The sequence below is a fragment of the Podarcis filfolensis genome (assembly GCF_964270895.1).
Source record: "Podarcis filfolensis genome assembly, chromosome: 16".
In the NCBI taxonomy this organism is placed as follows: domain Eukaryota; kingdom Metazoa; phylum Chordata; class Lepidosauria; order Squamata; family Lacertidae; genus Podarcis; species Podarcis filfolensis.
The window spans coordinates 40,835,034-40,861,048 of record NC_139620.1 but is presented as its reverse complement, the minus strand read 5'-3'; positions in this window follow the sequence as shown (position 1 = coordinate 40,861,048).

The following is a 26,015-nucleotide window of genomic DNA, read 5'->3' as shown; positions in this document are numbered from 1 at the left end:
CTTTTTTCCACATTAGTGTTCATGTTTATTTCAAAATAGTCTCTCAAAGTTTTTTGGGCCTTTTTGTACACTTCTTCATCTCTAAATAAGGTGTCATTCATCCTCCATCTGAAGGAGCCAGTTGTTATTTGCTTCATCTCCATTCTTACTGCATTGTGGTCGGAGCAGGTTTTTGGGCAGATTTCCACTTTCTTTATCTTTGATGCCATTCCTCTAGTAACCCAAATTTGGTCGATTCTGGTCCATGTCATTTTGGCTTCAGAAAAGAAGGTTCCCTCTCTTTCAAGAGGATTCTTTGTTCTCCAAATGTCAATCAAGTCCATATTGTCAGTCATTTCGAAAAAAGTTTTTGGTAATCTTCCATCCTTAGTAAGTACCTGTCTTTATGCTTTGTCCATATTAGTAGATACTACTTCATTCATGTCTCCCATCAAAATTAAATTATAGTCCAAATAGTCCAACAAAGTCTCTTGCAGCTTCTTAAAGAATTCAGATTTCCCCTCGTTCGGTGCATAAATTCCTACAGCCAAAAATTTCTCTCCTTGGACTTGGATTTCAATTGCCAGGAATCTTCCTTGTTCATCTTTAAAAACAAATTTCGGTAGCAGTTTTTCCTTTGCATACATCACAACTCTTTTTTTTAACTTTGTCTGATGAAATAAATTCTTGTCCCAATCTTTTATTCACCAATATTTTCCTATGTATCTTCATCACATGTGTTTCTTGTAAACAAATCAAGTCCAATTGTTCTTTCTTCAATATATGAAAAACAGCTTTCCTCTTTCGAGGCATATTCAAACCATTACAATTCCAGCTTAGAAGTTGCAGAGCCATGATGAGACTATTTACTTACTCCTGTTGCTCCGAGTAGTTGTTCTTCCTCTGTCGGTAATTTCAAGCCGAATGACAAGTTTGATATGTCTGATATATCCAGTGTTCCTTTTCCCAATGGTGTCGGTTCCTGCCCAGATTCCACCTCCTTCTGTAGATCCTCTTCGTGGTCTCTCAAGAATTTGTCTTTATCACTCAATGTTTTTATTCTTATCTTCCTTCCTCTGTATTTGAAAGATAGGCCTTGTGGGAATTCCCACCTGAAGAATATATATATTTTTTCAATAGAACAACCAGATCTCTGTAGTAGGTTCTTACATCCAAAATGTGCTTCGGGATATCTTTAAAGATCTCCACATAAGAGTTTTCAATCTCCAAGGTTTTTTGGTAGTGCAGATTCAAAATTTTATCCCTTTCTTCTTTTGTTCTTAATGTTATTAAACAGTCTCTTGCCTTATTCTTCCTTTGTCTTGTGCCAAGCCTAAATGCACTCACTATCTTGAATTCATCCTTCTCCAGGCCCTGTTGCCAAAAGTCCAAAAATTCTTTTGTCAGGAAGTCCGCCAAGTTATCTTTCTCACTTTCCGGAACTGATCTGATCCTTAAGTTTCTCTCTTTTCTTTGCAGTTCAATCATAGACAAAGTCAGATCATGATCCTCCAATTTCCTGATAACCGGTGGTATCCTCTCTTGGGTAGCAACTGCAATTTCCTTTGCTTCCTCTGCAATCTTTCGAGTTGTAGCCGAGTCCTCCAAAAGTCTTACAATAGTCTCTGTATTAGAATTTACCTTCCTTCCCAATTCATCAATACTTTTCGTGTTCAGGTCAATTTTTGCTGAGATCTCAGCCACTTGTTTATTAGTTTCCACAATTTGCTTATTAGTTTCCGCAACTTGTTTACTTGTCTCTGTTCCCTGCTTCGTTAAGTATTCCAAAGATACATTAATCTTGCCAAGTGCTTGTGCCAAAGCGTCTTCTGCTGACATAGCTCTTGCTTTTGTTTGAGAGGCAGCAGCTGCGCCCATGCCTCCGGATGTTGAAGCTCTCCGCTGGTGAGAAAAATCAGTCTTGTATTGTCTACCTGATCTTAAGCTTCTTTCTTCAGATTTCCCCTTTTCTTTATCCATAACACTCTCATTCGGAGCCAAGGTCACGTCTTACTCTTGTACTTTTGTTTTGAAGAGGAAATTTCCACTGGCTCTCACTTCTAGTGGCTTAGTTGTTATTATAGCAACAAAGTCTCCACTAGGGGGGAAAGTTCCAACTTCACTTTGTAATTTTATATCCAATGTCTCTTTAAAAAACCCCTTTTTCCAGTTAGCCACAGTTTCGAATTTATCTTCAATGCTATTTTATATATAAGTCCATTCAAAGACACTGTATCTTTACACTAAATTACTGTTACAAACAATCCCAATGTGTTGACAGTCCACCATTCAGTTTCCCTGTCAAGGCAGTCCGACTCCAGAGATCAAAGCAGCGGATGTTCTTTTTAAATTCGTTCCTTTCTTACAGGCATAAAAAGTTCAATTTCCACCCCCCTCCGCTCCTGTCAAACGTTGGGGAGAAATACTCTTCCAAACGATAGATTGCTAATTCCAAGAAGATATTCCCTCTTAAGTTAGAGCTTACAGTCTCTTTGCTTTAGATTATTTACAGAACGGGAAGGCAGACTTCCTTTTTGTACCTTTCCCGTGCAGTACCAAAATTCTTCTTAATTTTGTTTCAAATTAAATCCGTTATTCCTACTCACGAGTAGTTGCTTTTAAGTCCAGATTTTTGGGAAGAAATCTGCGCTCTCCGATCATGGCGATGCGGCTTCACTCAGCAGGCTTTGTCAGCGACCCTCAGCACCGCGCCGCTCTGAAGCCTTTAAAAAGGCTTCTTTGCGGTTTTGGGGGGGCGCAAAAGGTGCCCGCCGGATCTCTTCGTTCACAGGCTTCCACGCCTGTGATTTTTAAGGGTCCCCGCTTCGCCGTTGCGGCAAGACCCGAACCCGCAGAGCAGACTTCCCCCGGAGCTTGGGGGAAAGTCCGCCATTAATCGCTGGCGCTGACCGGAAGTCATTGATGTATTCAAGTTCTATAATGCCCTTCATAGGAAGATCACAGAGTGGTTTACAATATAAAAACACAAAAATACATACCACAATAACTAACAAAAACAATACCCCTCACCGCTGTTTAAAAGGCCATAGGTTGTTTAATTAGCCTGGGAGAAAAGGAATGTTTTTGCCTGGTGCCTAAAGATCACAAAAGTTGATTTAAAATATGTTTCAGAAAACCCTAACCTGTAAGGAGAAGGAGATGTCCACTCATTCCTAGTCCAGGGGAGACAAAAGTCAGCACCTGCTTTCTAGGGCGAAAAACATTTGTAACCCCATTTAAAAGATACAAATTCAGGTTAGAACCTTCACTGTGGTTTTATAATTTGTTGGAATCTGCCCGAAGTGGCTGGGGCAATGCAGTCAGATAAGCAGCATATTATTATTATTATTATTATTATTATTATTATTATTATTATTAAGCCCAGGCACCATTTCCAGATGCTGCATTTCAGCTCCTGCAGCAGAACCTTTCAGAATGGCAGGGCAGGTGTGTGACACCCCCCCCCCCCGATTGCTGGTCCTCCTGCGGCTCGTTGGCATTTCTGGGAAACTGCTTGGCCTGAGGAAGAACAATCCCACCCACAACACCCAGGTGGAATTTCACTTTAGGAACAATGTTGGTTGCAGCTTCAGGACCAGTCTGGCAGCAGGTCAGTCAATGGAAGCCTGGCCTGGACCCTGCCTGGCTTTCCTTGGATCCCTGGATCTCCACACAGGCGATGCAGAATTGGTGCTAGAGAGGCAGCAACAAGGCAGGCTCCCAAGCTTTATCCCCTCATGAAGGGATCTGTCACTGTGCCAGCCAGGCTGCATTGGTGTGTGAATGTTCGTGCGTGTGCTGATGTTTCTGCAAGCACAGTTGGTGGAGGGGGTGCATGGCCAACGTGTCTGTCAGAGACTGCCTCTAGGTCCCGGCTCACAAAGGACCAACGCTAGCCGGTAGAACGGTATAAAGTCTTTATTGAAGTATAGTTTCCATTTCCAAATCTTAGCGTGCGTCTCTACGTCTATTCCCTAGATCGGCGAAGTCCCATCTGAATCTCCGCCTCCTGTACACCAGTTCAAGACCCTAGCCTTGCTCCACCTTTTGCGTCTCTCCTTTCGCCTCTGGGTCCTACCACCCCCCGGGGTTCCTTCCTTCCTGGATGCCTCGGATGCGGACCCTTCGGATTCCTCCCCCTCCCTTCGGCGGGCTTTAGGACCTGGCTCCCTTTCCGGGCTGCTCATTGCGCCTCCCTCTGTTACATTTGAACTTGGCGCGCGCGCGCTGTCTCCGACCCTCCTCTCTACCGTTTCCTCGCTCTCCGACGCAGGCGTGGCTGCTGCCGGAGAGCTGCCTGTCGCTGGTGCCTGGAACTCCTCCCCCCTGCTGCTCTCTGGTGGCGTAGCTGGTCCGGATTTCCAGCTGCTGCTCTCTGAATCCCCTCTGGTCCCTCCTTCCTGAGGTGCCCCTCTTGGCAACCCCCCAGCTCTGCCCACGGGAGCCCCTTTCTGTGAATCCTCCGATTCGCTGGAGAGACTTAGGGACCTTGGTCGGCTCTCGTCGCTAACTTCTCCCTCCGATTCCTCTCCATCCGTCCCTTCTGCTCCTGAACCCCTGACAGTGTCCATCTTCTTGTGTTAATTTGCATCTAGGTGGTGGAGCAGGAGAGACAGTTTAGGAATTATGTTGCCTGCTGACAGATGAGCTCCATCACCGCAGCCATCATCCCTCTCATAATTATATGCCCAAGCACCAGCCTGATTTTCATTGGGAGAGAAGAAGATGGACCCCAGTTTCCTGCAGGCACACCAACAATCATGGCATCCGCTCCTTTGATGGAAGAGAGGGGCTGCCTTAAACCACAGGGGAATCATTTATGAGCCAAGAGGCACAGATGAGGCAGACTGCTGAGGAAGCTGGCGGGGGGGGGGTCTCCCTTACCTGCTGCAACCAGCTTTCCTCCCCCTGGTCTCCCAGAACCCAAAGAGGTATGGAGAGGGTGGAGCAGTGGCAGGCAAGGCAACAGAGCCTCAGATTGCTTGGGAAGGACCTGGAGCACGAGGAGCCTTAGGGAGCTGAACGAAGGCAGGGATCTTCGCTCCCCACAACTGCTTCACAGGGGCAAGTTCCACCAGGAAGAGTTGCTGTGCTCACTAGGCCTGGCCTCCTGGGCTGTCTTGTTTCTTTGAATAAAGAATTAACTTCACTGAAGCCGTGTGAGTTACTGCTGGCCTGCTCCGAGCACCCACCCTGTCACCACAGCTCAGCTGTAAAGTATGGTCAATGGAACATCTAGATGGTTGTTGTTTTTTTAAAAAGCGCTTTAAAATTTGATTTTGACTGACCCATCCTGGTTCCCATAGCCATATTTTAAGTTGCAGAAACAAGGGAAAGAGTCTATTGGGCTTGGAAGAGTTGGCAGGTCTACTGCCATCGGTCTCTTGGTCTCAGCGAGGGCTGAATCTCAGGAACACAGCCGGGGGCGGGGGGCGGGGGGCGGGAAGGACCTAATGGCTCAGATGCACTATTCCAATTTCAAAACGATTAAATTAGGGCTGCACTTAAATTCAAATCCAGGGTTCACATTAACAATTCTAATGTCCCAGATCTATTGATTAGCTGGCTGTACCCATTTGGAGAAGGCCGCAATTAAACCTCAAAAGCCAAGCTCTTTCAAGAGGAGGGGGAGGGGGGATGGTTCCTGGCACTTGGGCTTCATCATCCCGGCTAATGGGGATGGAAAAGACCCCACCCTGCATGTGCTCTGGGGGGGGTGTCTCCCCCTCAAGCGACCCCCTCCAGCTCCCATCGAGGAAGGGAATGAGTGCCCGGAGCTGCTTATTACCCAGCATGCACTGAGGGCAGCCACAATGCAGAGGCACTAAGGAAAATGAGGTGTTCCTTTAAAGAACTGGACATGAGAGAAAGGTGGGGGAGAGAGGGAACATTGAAACAGTAGCCATAATGGGAAACATCATAACTTGGTGAGGCTTCCTTACACCCCATTGTGCATCCTTTTTCTGTTCTCTTTTTATTACTATTGCCCATTGAAGCCAGTGGGGTGTGCTACTAACATAGATCGAAATCAGATCTTGTCCTGTGTTGCATACAACATACTTGCATGTACATTTCAGCATACATGTAAGTTTCGCATCCAGGGGCGCCAACTTGCCCCCCACATTGATGGGGCCCCTATGCTTGTCCCAGCCCCTGCCTGGTTCCCGGGCTGCCAGGTGGAGGCTGGGGCTGGGGTGTGTGGAGGCCACCCAGCAGCAGTGGGGGGGGGTGCGGTCCCCTCAATATTGGGGGGCATAGCCCCCAACCCAAAATATGGGGGGACATGAAGCCCCTTCTATGAGATGGTTATGAAAGCTGCTAAGAAATCTTACTTCACAGCTTCCATTGCATCCGCTAGCTCTCGCCCGGCACAACTTTTTAGAATAATTAGGTCGATAACGTCCTTAGGAGGACAACCAAATTTAAGCACAAATTCGACCCACAGCTGTGAGGCATTCGCGAGCTTTTTTGCGGAGAAAGTCCTGTTGCTCCGCCGTGACCTCCCTGCCAATTTAGATACAGTGACTGAACTGGAGGCCCCTCGACTGACTTCAGGTCCAGTGTTGGACCATTTTGATCGGATACTCCCTGCTGATGTGGATAGATTCCTCCAAGCTGGTAGGCCCACCACCTGCCTCCTTTATCCGTGCCCATCTTGGCTGATTATGGAGTGTCAAGATGTCACACGGACCCCCCTGGTTGAAATTATCAATTTGTCCCTTGGCACGGGGACATTCCCAGGGGAACTGAAGGAAGCAGTGGTGTGTCCACTCTTAAAGAAAACTTCATTAGATCCCTTAGACCTATCCAATTACTGCCCAGTTTCAAATCTTCCATATCTGGGTACGGTAATTGAGCGAGTGGTTGCTGAACAACTTGGCAAGTTTCTGGAGGAAACATCGGCTTTAGATCCATTTCAGTCCGGTTTCCGTCCTGGTTTTGGGACCGAGACGGCTCTGGTTGCCCTAACAGATGATCTCTGTAAACAACTGGATCGAGGCGGGTCAGGACTACTGATCCTTTTAGATTTGTCAGCAGCCTTTGACATGGTCGATCATGATCTTCTGGACCACCGCCTCGCCGACGTGGGGATACAGGGCATAGCCCGTAACTGGCTGTGCTCTTTTATCTCTGGTCGGGGACAGAGGATGGCGCTAGGGAGGGAGATGTCGTCACGCCACTCCTTGGTGTGTGGAGTGCCACAGGGCGCAATCCTCTCCCCGATGCTTTTTAACATCTTTATGCGCCCCTTGCCCAGATTATCTGGAGCTTTGGGCTGGGCAGTCACCAATATGCTGATGACACTCAGCTCTATCTGCTGATGGATGGCCACACTGACTTGGCCCCGGACACACTGACCAGATGCTTGGAAGCTGTGGCTGGATGGTTTCGTGGGAGCCGATTGAAACTAAATCCTTCGAAGACAAAGGTCCTCTGGCTGGGTCGGGATGGCATGGGGATGAGGGACCAACTCCCTTCTCTTGCGGGGGCCCAATTAGTGCCATTGCCTTCCGTTAAGAGTTTGGGTGTAATCCTTGACGCCTCCCTTTCCAAGGAGGCGCAAGTTACAGCAACAGCCAAGGCGACATTTTTCCACCTTCGCCGCATCAAGCAGTTGGTCCCTTACCTTTCCCGCCCCGACCTGGCCACAGTGATCCATGCAGCGGTCATCTCCAGGCTTGACTACTGTAATTCACTCTATGCAGGGCTGCCCTTGAAGCTGTCCCAGAAACTCCAGCGGGTGCAGAATGCTGTAGCAAGGCTCCTCACGGGGTCTCTGCCATGGGAGCATATTCACCCAGTGCTTTTCCAGCTGCACTGGCTCCCGGTGAAGTACAGGGTCAGATTTAAGGTGCTGCTTTTGACCTTCAAAGCCCTTCACGGCCTAGTACCCTCGTACCTACGGGACCGCCTCTCCCGGTCTGCCCCATGGATAGCCTCAAGGTCCATAAATAGCAACACCCTAGTGGTCCCGGGCCCTAAGGAAGTCAGATTAGCCTCAACCAGAGGCAGGGCCTTTTCAACACTGGCTCCGGCCTGGTGGAACGCTCTGCCTCATGAGACCAGGGCCCTGCAGGATCTGATTTCTTTCCGCAGGGCCTGTAAGACAGAGTTGTTCCGCCTGGCCTTTGGCTTGGAGCCAGTTTGATTCCCTCCCTCTCTTTCTTTTTTCTTTTTTCTTTTCCTTTCTCCTCCTGCGATGAGGCTACATTTTAATATTTTTATGTTTCAATATTTTAATGTTGTATTTTAATTTTGTTTTTAAGTTGTAATCATTCAACTTGTTTTTATTATTGCTTGTTAGCCGCCCTGAGCCCGGCCTTGGCTGGGGAGGGCGGAGTATAAATAAAAATTATTATTATTATTATTATTATTATTATTATTATTATTATTATTATATCCAGTGCCCCCGTTTGCATCATTTCAAAAAGCAAGATTTTCCTTTACAGCTCAGTATTACTTTGAATTTGAATTACATATCAGTGGGGGGGGCATCATAATCTCTTCAGTGCTTAGGGCCTCTAAAGGTCTTGATCTGGGCCTGGTGGTGCCCCCCGCTTTCCCAATGCTGTTGTTGGGGCTCCCCACATCCCCTGCGTGGCCAACGGCCGGGGGCACTGGGCTCCCGCAGCCTCTTCCGGACCAGATCCCATGAGATGCTGGACTGAGACCAAGGGCCACAGGCCAGGCAGGCCCAGATCTTCCAGGAACAGGCTATTTTTAAAATATAAATAACAGCACAGATTAAAAATAAAACAATGCCAAGATCTCATTTTAGACCAGCTGCTGTAGTCCCCAATCAGCTCCCAGCACCAGGCCTTCTGGATCTGAATATGAGAAGATAAAGGAGATTGCTTGATGTCTAGTGAACAGCAGGTTCATACCAAGATATGTGGCCCCTCCAGAGAATTTCTGGACTATTTCTTAATATTGTACGCTTTCTTCTCTCCCCCACCCCCAGCCACTAGCCCTCAGAGTTTGTCTGGTTATACACATTTATCAGCACTTTGCTCCTGAGATGTGTGATGTTGCCTATTAGAAAACAAAACAAAACCCTGAGTGTGTTCTTCCTCTTTTAGCTGGGTGGGAAAGGCTGCTCTCCTGGCCACTGGTTGTTGGTGAGAGAACACTTTCAGTATTCTGGGTAGTTTTATTGCTTTTGGCTATTTTATTATATTTTTTTTCTAATTTTAACTTGTAAGTTGCTTTGATACCCCCCCCCAAGTGATGGATACATAAACAAACAAACAAGCAATGAAGCTGAACACCTTCAAGTGCCCTGGAGTGACAGTGGCCATCATTGGCCCCAACTGAGCCCCCATTTGTGTGGGAGTCCTGTCTGTTGCATTGCAGAAATGGAGGGTGGGCGCTTGCTTTTGGAACAATGAGGGGTAGGCCTGGAGAGCATTAGAGTAAATTTCCTGGGTAGGATGGAAGCCGCAGAAGGTGTGATGCAACCAGAGGGGCCCCTTTGTGGTGAGCGCAGAGCTCCTGCACAGCGGCTCCTGCCCCCAGGGGAAAGGTGGATGGCTGTCCCTGGCTGGCAGCAGCTCAGCCAGTAAAAGGCTGGCAGCAGCACTTGAGGCGCACCTGGCTGGGAAGGGGGAAAGCGCCTCCCGCAGGGTGGCTGAGCCCAGATTTCTTTCTGCGGTGACAAGCTTGGCTTAGGGTTGCACATGTGAACCCACCTTCCAGGTCTCTGCCAGACCTTGGTGGTCCCAGGTCCCGCAAATGAAAAACAGCACCTGCAAGCCAGAAGAAGAGGAGCCCAAGGACAGGTGATGCACCCAAGGGCCACCTGAGGGAGAGCAGCTCCAGGCTTCGTGCTGCAGGCATCCTGCTTCCCCCACCCCAGTCATTTGGGCATCTACTAGAAAATGGCAGAAGGCTCCCAATGGTTCCCATTGGGCCAGGCAGGGGGCGGGGATCTCCACTTCTTCTTTGTCCACCTTTGATCTTGCCTGAAATCTGCAAGACTCTAATATCCAAGGGGCTTTTTAAAAAAAGAGACTGAAAAGAAGGGAAAAGAAGCTGTGGGGGCATGGTGGGGGCTGGCGGGGGCATGGCAGGAAGCGTTGGGGAAATTAAAATTCAGCTCCAGCAGAAGGCTGCACTGCTTCAGCATGGCTGTTCTCCCTCCATCGATCGGTTCCAGCATTTGACTTTCAACCATGACAAAACTGTGGGCAAATTAATTGTTCTCCAGGATATTAGGCATCAGAGTCTATTAATCCTCTCTGGAGTCAGATGCACTATGAATACTAATGCAAGCCACGGTGGGGAGAGGCGGGGGGACGCTGCAATCATGTTGTTCTGAGGCTGACTTGATGCTGCTGCTTTTTGGGGAGGGGGGAGATGGCTGGTGGAAGGAGGGGGGACAATGAAGCCCTTCTGTGCTCATCAGCCATTTGCTGCTGTTTCAGTGAGATCTCTGGCGGATTAATATTGGGAAGGAGGAGGAGGAGAACGGCATCAGATGGCAGATATTCCCAGAGTTAAGAAAGAAGCACTTTAAACCTTGAAAGTGCAGGATGCCCCCAAACCCGGAAACACCCACCCACCCCTTCCCCACTGGCTTTTCTGTCAGAAAGAGGGGTGGGTGGGGAGAGAAGGGGGTTTAACTAGCCGAGCAGGTTTTGTATCAGGATTCTAACCCGGGACAGGGAAGTCACGGTCAAATTCCTGCCTAATGACACCCAAACGCAGGCCCACCTCCAGCCCTCTCCACAGGGGGAAACACAGAACAGTTTTCCTGCATTACTTCAGTTGACTTAAATTTTGGTGTAAGTCTTTGGGGACGACTCTTTTATCCTTCATTTCCACTCCCCTGGTAACCCCCCCCCCAAAAAAAATATTGGCTTCTATGCTCCTTAAAATAAGATGAAGAACAATGAGCAGCCTCCCTCCAAGCTGAGTTGACTTCAGCAGCGCAAGGGGCATTGCGGTCAGTGCCACCCTGTGGGCTGCCCACCAGGGCAACTCTGCTTCATGCTGCCGCTTAGCAGGTATTGGCCAAGGCAGGGAAGGTGGCAGCTGCAGGGAGGCAGCTGCTGTGGCCCATCAGGGTTGCCAACAGCCTGGGGCAAGCAGCGGGGGCGGCTCTCCTGCCCAAGTATGTGCTAGGCCAGTGGAGTCTTTCCTCCCTGGTCACCCTGCAGGGTTCACCCAATGCCTTTGGGGGGGGGGGGTTCAGAAGAGAAAGGGTGGGTATACTTAAAAGCCACCAACATCTACTTTTGAGGACAAAGTGGCTTACGGAAGACAAGAACAAAACTCACAGAAGCAATTCTAAAAACTTTATTGAAATAAATTAGTTGGCAAATGAAGCATTAGAGCAGAAGAGTATCTTAGCCCCCAAAAGTGAAGGCCTGGACTTCCCTGGGGAAAGAGAATGTGAAGGGAGGAGGTCTTGGCAGAGTTCTAAGCAGCCCCAGAAAAGGCCCTGCTTCTTCTCCTTCTGGAGTCTAGTCTCCCCTGTACATGATATGGAAGCACAGCCTTCCGAGTAGATTATGTGAGTGCCTATATGGAAGGAGCCATTCCACAGAGGCCCCTGCCCCAAATTAGGCCTGCAAATGAGCCATCAGCCAGTTCTGCAAACATCTTGTGAGAGACAGCATAGGAAGATGCCATCTTGCAGCAATTGCTGGTCAAGCGGCCTCATTCTGCCCTAGCCAAAGTTTCTGGACCATCTTCAAGGGCTGCCTGAAGCCGAATGCATTACAGCTGTGGGAAATCACCACAGCAGGAATGAATGTATGTAGATCTTCATCCCTGGATCCAGCAAGTCCACCCCATCCCTGGCCAAGCTATGAACCTGGTCCTTTGGAGAGAATGTGACCCCACTAAGGCTCCCACGACTTGTCTGATTAGGCCCATTAAATGCACAGACTGCTCCAGCGCAGTGCATAGACACAAACCCCTGGGAGGGGCAATGGGGTTATCACCTACCGGTACTTCCCAGACCCATTCAAAACTCAATGCATATTTAACATGTTAGTGCAAACCTGTCGGAGGGCGTCAGGTGGCGGCAAAGGAAACAAGGACTGGGTGGGGGCTGTGATGAGGGTGTGCCGTGTGATACCAGACAGCACATACCTCTCCGTGGCTCATGAGCAACATGCCAAGATGGTTGTGTGGTTGACTCCAGGACTGCCATGACATCAGCCAAGGCTCTAAGCCAAGAAAGCAGAAAGCCCTTTGGAATTCTTCCTGGAAGCCACTTTGAGATGTCCCTCCAATAAGATCTTCTGGCAGCCATCCTCTGCTGCCATTATTATTATTATTATTATTATTATTATTATTATTATTATTATTATTATATCCTCTTGTGGGACATGGCCTTTTTAGTCTCTGGAGAACTGCTGGAGGCTAAGGAAATGACAGATGGTCTAGCAATGCAGAACTGGCTATGAAGAAAGTTACTCTGTCATGGGATGAGAACAAAGCAACAGTCCTAGAAGAGGCCCTAGAAGAGAGCAGGACCCGGGAGCTCTTGGGACCCTCTTGGTCCCACCTCTATCGCCCCATTGCCTCCACAACTTCAGTAGAATTGGAGCAGCCCCATCTAAGGAGAGCACAGCTATTACCCAACCCTTGAACAGACCAGATATTTATGGCTGTGTAAACACGGCACGGGCTCCTTCCGCATGATTTGGAGCTAAATGCAGTGTTACTTAATTAATGCACATGCAGCACAGGAAACCATGACACCTATTAGAGTCCACAGGAAATTGGGATCCTCCCGGGGCCTCTGTAGATGGATGCTGGTGGAAAGACAAAGGGCCTGCCAGGCTGGCCAGGAGAAAAAGAGAGGCGCCCCCCCACTTGGATATGAGGAGCACCCAGGGGGAGCCTTGACCAGGCACAGCAGCAGGAGGAAAGCTGTAGCTGCTGCACTGCTAGAGGGGCAGCCCCAGGAAAGCTCCCTCTGAGATGCAGTGGGGCTGGGAGGATCCCTTTCCTTGATGGGGTGAGGCAGCTTGAGATGTGCCTGCTTCCTGGGGGCTGCCCCCCCAGTTGATGGGCATTGCCAAAACAATGTGTGAGCACCGTGGCATGTCATCAATTGTGTGTGGTGGGGCTTACCTTCACCCCCCTCCAATATTCGATTCAAGTTGGCACCTCTGTTCCTGAAGCACTCCAGGAGAAGCAGCATGCCAGCGCCCTCTGTCCTCCTGCTGCTGCTGCTGCTGCTGCTGGGAGTGGTAGCTGCCTTTCCTGGGTGCCTTCGAAGAGGCTGGGCTCCCTCTCCAGGTGGGCTGACCCTTTTTGCTGAAATGGGCAGTGCATGGATCAGGCTGTGAGCTCATCAAGGTGCCCCTGGGGGCTGAGAAGGAACCTTTTCAAGCCAGAGGCCTTGCAGAGAAGAGGAGCATTTTGCAGGAATGAGAAAGAAAGGTCTGTCAGTGCAAATCAGAAATGCATGGGGGCGGGGAGAGAGAAAGGGAGAGATCTCTGGGGGCTGAAGACTAGTACAGCTGCAACAACAAAGAAAACATATGGAGAGTAGTGGGGGGGGGAACGATGATCCCCCTCATGCTTCTCTCAGTCTCCGGCCAGTTGTTGATTTACAACTGTTTTTCTTCTATTCCCCTGGGGGATGGGCTCTGAGCTGGGCAAAGCATCTGAGATGCCCATTTCCTTCTTTGGAGAACTTTGGAAAGGAGAAACTCCCAGGCTGGCTGCCCCCCAGTCTCTGAGAGTGTCTGCAGCCTCCGACCTTGGCTCAAATGGGACATCCCCTGGGAAAGCTGAGAGTAGGTGGTGGAGATTCTCACACTACGGACTCTGCTGTGAAAGGGAAAGCCTTGGGGAGGAACAAGACCAAGGAAAAAGCTGCTCCACAAAATTAAAGAGCCCCGAAGTCCATCCACCGTATTGCCCAGAGGAGTTGGTACCTGGAACCTGGTGGTGGGTTCCCTGCTCCTGATCCAAGGGGGGGGGGCACCACAGTACAATCAAGAACAACTCACAGAGACCACTCAAAACACCAGAGGGTTGAGATGCCTCCTTCTGACCTTGAACTAACCTCTGGTTTCTTGACCCATAAAGGGAGGAAAGACCAAACGCAGAGGTGAATATTGCAATCTTTTCATTCACTCAGATCGCATTTCCAGTGTGCTCCCTCTTGTTCTGTGCATGGGCAGCACCTTGGGTAAGTTTGTAGGAGTCCCTTGCTCAGCCTTTGCAGAGAGAGAGGCCTACTTCGAGATGAATCATCATCATAAGCTTTGCTTAGCATGAGCTGCTCCAGAACTCAGACTTAGGGCAGGCAAGGCCCATTTTGTTGCCATGGAGCAGCTCCCGTTTTGCAGTTGCATCTTAGCTAAGGACTCATCCACATTTCCGCTCGTCCTGTACCTAGAAGACACAGGTCCAAGTCATTTTCTACTTGTCCCGTCCTTTCTAGTAGTGGCATGGGGGGGGGCTGGGGGAGCATGGTCCCAGGCACATTTTTTGAGGGGGCGCAGTTAGGTGCCGCTTCCTTGTGCCTGGCCACCGTTCTGCTCCCAGGTGTTCCCAAGGTGTGCTTTGTGAAGGGTGTGCCCAAAGTGCGCTTTGCCCTGTGTGCCCACCCCAGGTAGTGTTTGTGTATGCGCCACCACTGCTCTCTAGGCATGGGTCTGAGTGCCCTGCACTTTCCTTAGGAAAACATGCTCTTTACTGCTGAATCGGAACAAACTTGCCATTTGTTCTGATTCAGCGGCAGACCCTGATGGAAAGTGGCACGACAAACAGAGGTGTGGACAAGCCCTAATCTGGGGTGAAATGTTGTTTTGCCTCTCTTCTAAACTTTTATAAAATTCTGATTTATTCTCATATGGGTGCATAGAATCCCACCAGGTGGGATTACTTTTACACCAGTTATTGTAATCTCCATAACAATAATTCTACCTTTACAATCTTTAAAAATCTGCTTCGTTTCTAATTTAGCATTTACATATAGGACCACTCCTCTTATCTTTCTTTTTTACTTATCAGATGTTATAAATTCCACTTTTGAAAAGCCAAACTGAACTGCCCTTTGGCAACTGGCCAGTGTGAAGGAAGAGTTGGACAACTGCATTTCAAATATCAGGGCTTAAAAGCAGAAGGGGAGAAGCTGCACACCTGTGAAACCTCCCTTCTTTGGGAAGCTCCCCCAGCCCCTTCTGGTGGAGCTCTGCCCCCCATCTCCTCTCTTCCCCCCTGCGCTATGCCTGGAGAAGGCCTGGTTTTTATTAAGCCCATTTGGAGGTTCAGCTCAGGCCTTGACAGCTGACCACACTTGCTCAAAAGAAATAAGAAAACTCTTGTCGGGATTCCCCCGCCCCACCCCGCCCGTCCTTAGATGTGTAATGGGTTTCTTATGTACCAGCAAAGAAAATCTCTCTCAACTGGATCACCCATTTTCTTGTCAAAAACTCTTCGGACAAAAGCTAATCATGAATAAAATGCCTTGCCATTTTTCAAAAGAGTTCCCCTATTTGAAGTCAGAATGTTTTGTGTGTGTGAGAGAGTTTAAAGGAGTCTAGAGAATCTGAGGATAATGCAGACCAGAGAAGGGGTGAAGGCAAAGCTCTTGGGGGCCCCCTGCTCCCCAAGAGAACAGCAGCAGGAGCTCTGCTTGTCCGGAGGCTCTGGCTCACTCACAGGGCACCTCGTTCTTCTGCCTCTTTGGGTGGATCCAGATCCACAGCGGAGGGTGGGAACCATCCCTTGACGGCTGCCAAGTGGACAGCAGAGAGCCCCCCGTCTCCTGGCTGGCCTCCGGCATTTCACAACATGAGCTTTTGCGATGGGCCTGAAGCCACCCTCATCTCCAGCAGTTCACCTGAATGCCTACAGCTGCAGCCAGCTCCCCTCTCTGGAGCCACAGAAGGGACAATGAGGGGCCCCAGCTGTGCTTATAGGGGTTGTGTGAACCGCATGATCTGGTTCGGATCCTGCAGCATCCGCTCATGCCACAAGAAGAGCGGGCTCCGTGGCTTTGGCCCTGAAAGACTGAAAGCTCATAATGAAAACAGTTCCCTGTTTTCTTAGTATTACTTCAGTTTAACAACTCCCCCCCCCCCAGCACTTTCTGTGCTACCTCTCACCAAACAAAGACTGCTTTCATGAGGCACTGGTGACTATGGCTTCCCCAAATCCCCCACCATATTCACTCTGGAGAAATGTATGGGGTCTGTTTTGCAGAAGATTCTCTGGGCCCATGAAATGCTGCAGTTTCTTTGGGGATGCACACCAAGAGCAGCTGCAGAGCTCAGCTCCAGGAATCACCTGCTTTTCATCTTCCTGAGACTGCACTGCCACTGTGAGCCACAACCACAGAGTTTCCGTGTTCACTCCCCAGCCACTGTTTTGTATCTTCCCAGAGCCCAGGTGTCATTCTGGACTATGGGAGGAAAATAGGCAGGAATCATGCAGAGGAAAACAGTATGTGGATCTGATTCTTCCTGCCTAAGTGCAGAACCTTACATTTGTCCCTACTGAAGTTCACTTTGTTAGCTTGGACATAGTTCTCCAATCTGTTAAGGTCATTTTGAATTCTGATTCTGTCTTTTGCAGCATTAGCTACCCCTCCCAGTTTGGTGTCATTTGCAAATTTGATGATCGTCCCCTCAGTTCCAAGTCATTTACAGTATAAAGATTTTTTTGTTTTTGTTTTTTTATTAAAGATTTTCTTGTTTTACAGAAGTAAGTTGAACAACAACAGGACCAGGGCAGAACCCTGGATAGACAGAAGGGTTGTTGCTTCCACCACAATGGGCATTTTGCTAGTTAGAGCAGGAATTATTCTATCCACCTGAACCACAACCCTGTATGGAGATAATCAAAATTTTCATTTCACAGATGTAGTCCTGAGGCTGAGTGTGACTTTCAGCTTGGATAGCTGAGCAGACACTCTGCCCTCTGCCCTCTTCCAGTCCTCACCTTCTCCTTAATGCAACCCTTATTTCAGATCAGCTGTTTTCAGTTTAGAGGATTTCAAAAGCGAACTCCCTTCCCACATCTGGAACTCAAGAAGAGCGAGGTTCTTTCTCCCTAATAGCAGAGATACAGAAGGACGCAAATCGATTGAGCTGAGTTGTAGCCCTTGGACAATAATGGATCACACAGTTGACACCAAAGTAATCTTTCTTGACTACCCTGTGCCTGACAAAGAGATGGGGCAAATTATCCTTGATTGTTTTAATTATTCAAACTCTGATTTGTCTGACAGTTACAAAGCATGGCAAGCGGGAGGGAGCGGACGAAGCAAATCTCTGATGCGGATGGGGAAGAGAATCAGGAAGCCATCCCCAGCCCAGGGGGGCAAGAGTGTTGTGTTTGTGGGTATATGCTGGCCCAATACATTTTGGCACCTAAGGCGAACCACAACATGCCTCTGCCCTCCCCCCTCCAGGGAAGAAGGAGTGAGTGAATATCTACATTGGGAACAAGGGAGGAATAAAGATCTCTGGGGAGGTGGGAAAGGGAAAGAGGAGACCAGCAGTGCCTCCTGTTCACCAAGAGGCCACGGTGGCGCTGGCATTGGGGGAGGCTGCGAGGAGGTGGCGCTGCCACCATGGCAGCAGCAGCAGCAGCAGCAGCAAAGCATTCCTTGGAAGCTGAATCTACGGCCCCTGTGGAGCTTGTCACCTGAGGCAGTCACCTCACTTTGTCACATGGGTGGGTGGCCCTGTGTATGTGTGTATGTACACACACAGACAGAGAAACGATCCTGCCATGCTCCATGTGGGGAGGTGCTGATTTTCTGGCTCCTTAGCATCCTTGGATGGTGCAGAAGGTGGTGCTGACTGGGTTTCACCGTGGAGTGGAATCTCACACTCCAATCAGCGCAAAAGCACCAGCTGAGTCATAGGTTTCTTTGGGGGGGGGGCAGCCTATGACAGAAAGCTTCACCTTGAAGCATGATCATATAATCATAGAATAGAATCATAGAATCATAGAGTTGGAAGAGACCACAAGGGCCATCGAGTCCAACCCCCTGCCAAGCAGGAAACACCATCAGAGCACTCCTGACATATGGTTGTCAAGCCTCTGCTTAAAGACCTCCAAAGAAGGAGACTCCACCACACTCCTTGGCAGCAAATTCCACTGTCGAACAGCTCTTACTGTCAGGAAGTTCTTCCTAATGTTTAGGTGGAATCTTCTTTCTTGTAGTTTGGATCCATTCCTCCGTGTCCGCTTCTCTCCATTCCTCTCTTTCCCTCCTCTGTGACATCCTTTTATATATTTGAACATGGCTATCATATCACCCCTTAACCTCCTCTTCTCCAGGCTAAACATGCCCAGCTCCCTTAGCCGTTCCTCATAAGGCATCGTTTCCAGGCCTTTGACCATTTTGGTTGCCCTCCTCTGGACACGTTCCAGTTTGTCAGTGTCCTTCTTGAACTGTGGTGCCCAGAACTGGACACAGTACTCCAGGTGAGGTCTGACCAGAGCAGAATACAGTGGCACTGATATCTGAGAACTTCCTGCCATCCTCCCTAGCTTGGCTCCCCAGTGGCTGGCCTGGGGCTGGAAGCTCCCTGTCTTGTATCCCCATGAAAGAGTCCTGTGTGACTTAGAAGCTTGCTTGCAGCAGACTCTGGCTGGCCCCAGTGTTTTCCCAGGTGCTCTGCAATTATTAGAAGAGGCCACAACACATTCAGTGCCCCCCTCCTCTGAAAGATGAGAGAAGGTGGGGTCTGTTGGTGATACTGTCTCTGTGCTTCTCTCCTCGCCTGCCCGCCAGCCCCCAACCTTTCCCAGCCCTTCGAAAGAAAAGCTCTTCCAAGGGCAGATTTAATGAAAGCCATAATTATCTGGCTCTCCCTCCTTTCCTGGGCAGTTGCTCAGGACAATGGGGCGCATTGAGCGCCAATGGCATCTGGGCTGAGCAGGCTGAGCAGATAAGAGGGCTCCCTTGTGCTGACCATCTGTGGAGCTGCATCTTGGAGATCTGGCTTGGAGCAAAAGTGGGGGGAGAGAGCTAGCAGCAATAGGAGAGGAGGTGGGGGCTCCTTTGCAAGAGATCCTAAAACCAAGTTCTGGATGCCCCCTGATCACAGCCTTGGCTCTATTGTGTGAAGGGGCTTCTGTGTCTGCAGTCTTTCTCCAGAGCTTGTGAGCTGGGTTGCTGGGCAGGGCGAAGCTTTGGGAAAAGACCCTTGGTCCCTTCTGGCAGCCTCCTTCCCTTCTGGACGTGGGTGGGTGTCAGAGGGAGAGCGCCTTAAATAGGGCAATCAAGAGCATCCCATCCATTGCCACGGTGTTCTGTGTGCATACAGATCTACATGTGTTTATGGGACATGTGTTTATGCAGGAAATGGCAGGGGCAGCCGGGCCAAGAAGGTGCCCCGCGTGTGAGACAGGGCAGGAGAAAACCTCAGTCGGAGACACACATCAGGAAACCAGCTCAAGATCCCATTTTGGCTGCGATGGGAAATATTTTGGATCAAAAGGGATTTATTTTAAACAGTTATGAAAGGGTTTGGTGGTTCCTTGCAAAGGAGGCTGCATACATAGCATACTTTCAAAGCCCATTCAAAGTGCATTTCCCACCCTCAAATTCTGAGCACTGTCATTTATTAGGAGTTGCTGGGGATTTTGACTCTGTGAGGGGTGAACGACAGCGCCCAGGGGATTCGCTGAAGGAAAGAGGGTGCTTGGAATGTACCCTACGCAGAGTGTATCCTGTCATACAATGGGGTGGGGAAAAGCAAGGACAGATTAAGACTTTTAGAGCCCCTAAACATTGTGAAGATTAGGGTGCCCTGCATAAGTCATTTAAAATAAAAAGCAATACTAAGACATAAAATAACATTTTATTGGTTACATTTCATCCTGTCTCTTATCTCAGCCGGCTGAAATTTTAAAAAACAAATTACACAGTGATATATATATATATATATATATATATATATATATATATATATATATAAACTCAGAAGAATATATCAGTAATAAAACTTTGATTACTTATTGCTGCGCATGAGAGGATCTGAGTTCCTTGCATTATTTTGATCTACTCCCCCTAGGTCTATGCTTCTTTTTTTATAAAAAAAAATCAAATTACCGTATTTTTCACTCTATAAGACGCACCAGACCACAAGACGCACCTAGTTTTTGGAGGAGGAAAACAAGAAAAAAAATATTCTGAATCTCAGAAACCAGAACAGCAAGAGGGATCGCTGCGCAGTGAAAGCAGCAATCCCATTTGCTGTTCTGGCTTCTGTGATAGCTGCACAGCCTGCATTCGCTCCATAAGACACATTTCCCCTTACTTTTTAGGAGGGAAAAAGTGAGTCTTATAGAGCAAAAATTTTGTGAATTTTGTGGCTCTTTGCTGGTGCTCTGAGCATGTGTTTAGCCCACCTATTGGGTAATCCAGCACTGGGGGAAAGAGTTTGAAATATTCTTGTTTATTGGCTTTTGAGAGTAAATGGAGCTGTGGAGGGGAAAGAGCTGAGGGCTGGGAGAAAGCCGATTGGCTGTGGCAATGCAAGGAGAAAGCGATATTTCTAGTCCCTGGGATTAAGGCAACAGGTCTCTTTCACACTCAGCAACACTGCAGCCAACACTTTGTCAATTGCTTGTGCAACTGCCTTGACATGAGTGACGTTTAAGGAATCCAGCCTTTGCAAATTTCAAGGCAAATGGACTTGATCTGCACTTTCTGGGCTAATGGGCAGATCATAACTTTAATAATTCACTCTGTTTCACACTTCCCTAATATACCAGTAAAGTCTTCAGCTCAAAAATATATATCAAAATACATTTAGAAATGCATTATTCAGCTATGATATGTCTAAAATATTTATTTATTTTGCATGCATATTTCAATTTGTGCATATGTTAAAACCTTGCAAATTAAGTAATGTGGAAATGCAGATGTGCAGATGTGCATATCTGCAGAGTTATACAGATGTGACAGACATTGGCTGTAAATAAATGGATGGGTCCCTTTCTCCCTTCTCATGAAGGTGAGATTTTTTTTCAGGATGGGGGAGCCTTCCCAAGGCCCCTCATCTTGTGCTCTGTTGCTCTGTTGTGCTGCTGCAGGTGGGGAGGGTTTGTGGTGGTTGTCCCTTCCCCCCACCCTCTCTCTTTTAAAAAATTTATGTATTAGTTAAAGAGGGGACCATTATGAATAGAATTCCTTTGTGGCACAAATTGCCAATAGTTTAATTCTGAAAAAATGCCCAACAAACAGAACCCGGATGCTTAGGGACAAAAATAAGTGGCTCAGGCTCCATATGTGTCAGTGAGGAGAAGAAATTGGAACTGCAGAGGCCCCAGGGAGGCATGGCAGGAGGTGCCCGTGGAGAGGAAGGGCCGCTGCCCTCAAGGGACTGGCAAAAAGGGAATGGCAGCAATGCAAGGTGCAGGAGACCCAAGGAGAAGCTCCTAGAAGGGAAGCTCAGGGAGGCTCTGGAGTCTGCCCCTGGAGCAGAGGGCAGCGGAACAGTCAATGTGAAGGATATGGAGCATCTCAGCTGAAAGCATCTCAGACCTGAGAGCTTTCAGCTTCATCTCCATCACATCCCCCACCGCACCTGTGCCCAAATCCAGAGAATGGAATCTGCCTGTGGAAAAAGGATTGTGCACCAAGAGAATTCCATGAAGGGGGGGCAGTGAGTGTGTGTGGAGAGAACCAGTCTGAACCAGCAAGCTAGGAATGCCCATGGAGAGGCCCTCGCATACCTGGAGGGTGGGGATTCACCTGGGCACCAGCTTGTGCAGTGGGAACCCCAGGCTGCTGAAAAGAAGCATTATGGTAACCCTGAAACCTTCTGTTTCTGCAGAGGGTGGGAGAGGAACAGAAGAAATGCACAAAAATGTGTGTGTGTGTGTGTGTGAGAGAGAGAGAGAGAGAGAGAGAGAGGGAGAACTCCTACAGCCAACCTTGCTATAAAAACGGAACAGAAGAATGGCACAATTCTCTTCAGAGCATCGTCCAACATTTAAGAAAAATTATCTTAACATTTGAAACATCAATCAAAACAAATAAAACAGGGAGCAGCTCAAAACCACCTATAAATTATTGTAATATTTGCAAGAAGAACCACATCTTAGGTAAACATGTACAATGTAAAGGTTCTGTCTGCCAGACCCAAGTGCCCCCGGGGATGGGAAGGGTCCTTTGGCAGCCTCTGGAAATGGGGCACTTTCTTGGCTCTTGCAGGGTCCCCCCCCCCCGATCTAACTGCTTGATTCACAAAACTGCAAATGCCACCAGTCTTTTGCTCAGTCCTAGAGAGGGTCTTCAGCAGTCTGATGTCACCTGGAACATGGCATGGCTGCAACCAGCTACTCAGTGCCTGAGCAAACGTTTGGCAGGGCCAATTCTCGCTCCCACAGCCATGGGTAAGACAGGTTTGCATTTGTTTTCATTAGTGGCTTGCTAAAGTATTTATTAACCATTACATCTCAATTGCAAATTGATGAGGTTTCCATATCTCCGTATGCAAATATAATACGTCTGGCTCGAATATTGATGGACTGGCAGGAGATCAGGCTAATTCTCATAATCCCTGGGAGCCCATCCTTGAGTTATTTGCATTGGAGTCTCCCTACGAAAGACCACCCACTTTTTCCAGCAGCGCTTTGGCCCTTGGATGTGGCCAGGCAGGAGCAGAGTCCGAGGAGGAGGAGGAGGAGGAGGAGGAGGAGGAGGAGGAGAACACTGGAGCCCTTTGACAGAGCAGCCGAGGCCCAAGAGCTGTTCCCCGGCAGCTTTGAGAGGAGCTTTAGAAAAAGAGGCAGATTTGAGTCCAGCTGTGTAAATGTTTTCAGTTTCACTGCTGAGGCCCTGATTTTGAGCTTGTGCCAAGACAAGCTGTGCTCGAGTTGTTTTTGGCAATGCCTCCCGGCTGAGGAATGTCAGCATCACTTTCAAAATATGATGGTTTGTAATTTGGACCACAGGATGAAATCTGAGCTGCTGCTGGGTGCCTTGCTATCATCTCATTACCTGCCCCCCGTCTCCCCTTCCACTCTCACCATGACAGCCTATCCTCACTGCAGGCCATGGGATGGCCACATCCCCCTGGGCACATGCCTCAAGCTGCACACACCCATCTCCATAAGGGGCACCAGTGGTCCTTCCTGCACACATCCCTTCCCCCTCCGTGGGAGAGCAGCTCTGGAGAAGGCAGGTTGCTTCACTGTGCACAGCACAAGGGCCTTTGCTAGGCTCACTCGAGGCATCTGTGCAATTATCCCATTAGGTAAAGCTGGCTCTTCAAGCATTATACCCCCTCCCAAAGAATCCTGGGAACTATAGTTTAAGGTGCTGGGAATTGTAGGTCTGTGAGGGGTAAACTATAGTCCTCAGGGTTCTTGGGGGTGGAGGAGATGTGCTTTGGATGTGCAATAAGTTTTCAGCCCATCTGTACATTCCTGGCTGTGCTGACTGTAGGCTCATCCACACTGGAGCTTAATGTAGATTTGAAGGTGCCTATAGGCTTGTGCCTATAGGTGTTTGGGGTTCTTTTGGTGGCATCCACGCAACATCTTCCTCATCCAAGTGGCAGCCTGCAATTCTGTGGGATAACCAGCCTCATATAACAAGCATGCTTATCCTAATTAATGCATGAAGGGGTTAATGCCATAGAGTAAGCTGTCTTGCCAGGCTTAGCTAGGTCACTCCCCCTCACCTTGGGGAAAAGGTAATCAAGCCTATTGTTCACCCTCAGTCTACCTGAGAAGCTCAGCATGTAAAGAGATCTGAGTGGCTTGCTCCAAGCTCAGACCTCATGGCTCTTACAAACCACTCCTCAATTCCTATTCCTATAATTATTTAGGAACTTTCACCACTGTAACTAAGCCAAGTTTTACTGCCTCTGCAACTTTTTTTGAATTCTGTATGGAAAAGCACATGATTCTGACCATTGGAGAGTTTGTAAGTAAACCATTTTTACTTACAAACCATTTTAAACCTACCAAGCATGTGGTCTTTTTCTTTGCTGAGGGAAGAGGCAACTATTTGGGAACTCACAAGGGCATATTTTAAAGGTTTAACAGTCTATATTTGCACTGCACATAGTGTGATTTTAAATCTCTGCTGGGGTTGTCTCACCAAAGAGTACTTGCCCCAATCCTGGATCTTGGCTCCCAGGAAATTCTTTTTATATCTTTTTTCCCCTTGCCACCAACAAATTCCCTCACCCGCTCAAATCCAAATTTTCTCAATCTGTGGATAATCCAAGAAGAGAAGTAAATCCAATAGAGAATTGCTGTGGGCACATGTGGAGTGAGCAGGGCTTTCTACAAGGGTGGCAACATTTTGCTGAGTGCGTTCTATCCCTCCCCGCCCCCCGCCCCAGCCAGGTGGCCCTTCTTGACCGATTGTTGGTGAAGGCACATTCCCTGTGCTTTTTTTTAAAAACAGCTTCTTTGCACAGAAGTGCTTTTGCACAAACAGCTGTATTAAAATAAAAAAAATTAAATTTCCCCTTGCAGGCACAGAAGGTGGGAAAGGAAGTGGCAGCATTTGGTGCAAACAATTGCAGAGGCTTGCCTGTCTTGGAGGAACATGTGTTTTCAACCATTTTTTTCACTGTTATTTCATGCCAATCTGATATATCAAGAAATATGTGTTTCAAAAACAATAAAAAATGTTTTCAAGGTGCACATGCCAAGTTAAATAAGTCCCCATGTGCATGCACACAACGGACATCAGCATGGGCAGGGACGTACTCATGGAGGGGACACAGCGTCAAAAAATCAAGTACTACCTACTAGCAGGGAGGGGAATACCCTGGTTTAGACCTGGCAGGGCTCATGGGGGGATGAAGGCCCACCAATGGCCACATGGGAACAGTGACCCAGGTGTGCACAAATGCCCTGGTGTAGCATAGTGACCATGAGGTATTTGGGCCCTCTAAATGATGACACTGTGGGAGGCAGTGGAAGACAGGAGTGCCTGGCGTGCTCTGGTCCAGGGGGTCACGAAGAGTCAGACACGACTCAACGACTAAACAACAACAAATGATGACATCGAAGTTATTTCTACCAGAGCCAGAAGTCTACTGGTGTTTTTTGTACACAGAGATGATCCCCACAGAAGAAAGGAGGAGTATATTCCCTGCTGCATACCTTTGTTTTTCTTGCTTTACATGTATGTGGTTTGACCATCAAGGAAATTTCCAAGAAATCCTGGGAAAGGTTCCCTGAAGGAGTTCTCCAGAATCCTTTCTTTGAATTCCCTAGTCCTCCCACAGAACCACAGCTTGCAGAATCCCTTGGGTGGGTGGGGTGGTGAGGGTTGTGAACTAGGATGTCCGTTGCATTTGAAAGTGGAGTCCAAGCAGGCTCCGAGGATCAGGGAGCCAGGGGGGTCCTGATGTTGCTTGCTCCTTCTGCACTGGAGATGACCGTCACTTGGGAAGAGACGCAAGGAGGAGGGATCAGGGAGGCTTGCTACTCACAGGGTACACAAGCCTTTTAATTTAGGCAATGGGGATTTTCACCACTGTGCTCTCTCATTTATGGCAGCAGCAGGTGGGGACTTGGAGCAAACGGATCTGGGTTATCCTCTGAGCTGGCTGTGCAGAGACTTCTTAATAGAGAGATCCCAGCCTCCGTGCTGCGTCTGTGCTTAGGTTCATAAGCCATGCCAGAGCGATCGTCTTCCCATCCACCCCACTGGGATAAGCCTCTGAATGTGCTCTTGTTCACGAAGCAAATATGCAAGGAGCAGGCAGCCTCTATAAATAGGACTAGGCATATGGGAATGCTGGATCTGAGAGGTGGGTGACGGCCCTGTGACAGCTGCCCTTTGCTCTTTGGTAAGGCAGCGGGAAATGGGATCCCACACCCTGGGTCCTGTTCGAGGCTAGAGAAACGGCAGCGGGAAGGAATTCTAATCTGTACCCCCTTTCCTTGGTTCAACCAAAAGCCACAATCTACTTTCCGCCCCCACCACACGCTCCCCACCATGTCCTTGCATGAGACGCCTGACTGAGAGGCCTCAGAAGCAGTGGAGGAGGCATGTTCTGGCCATCTGGAGTTCTGGAGAAGACCCTCTTCGCCTTCGACCCAGCCACTTTCTAGCGTGGGGA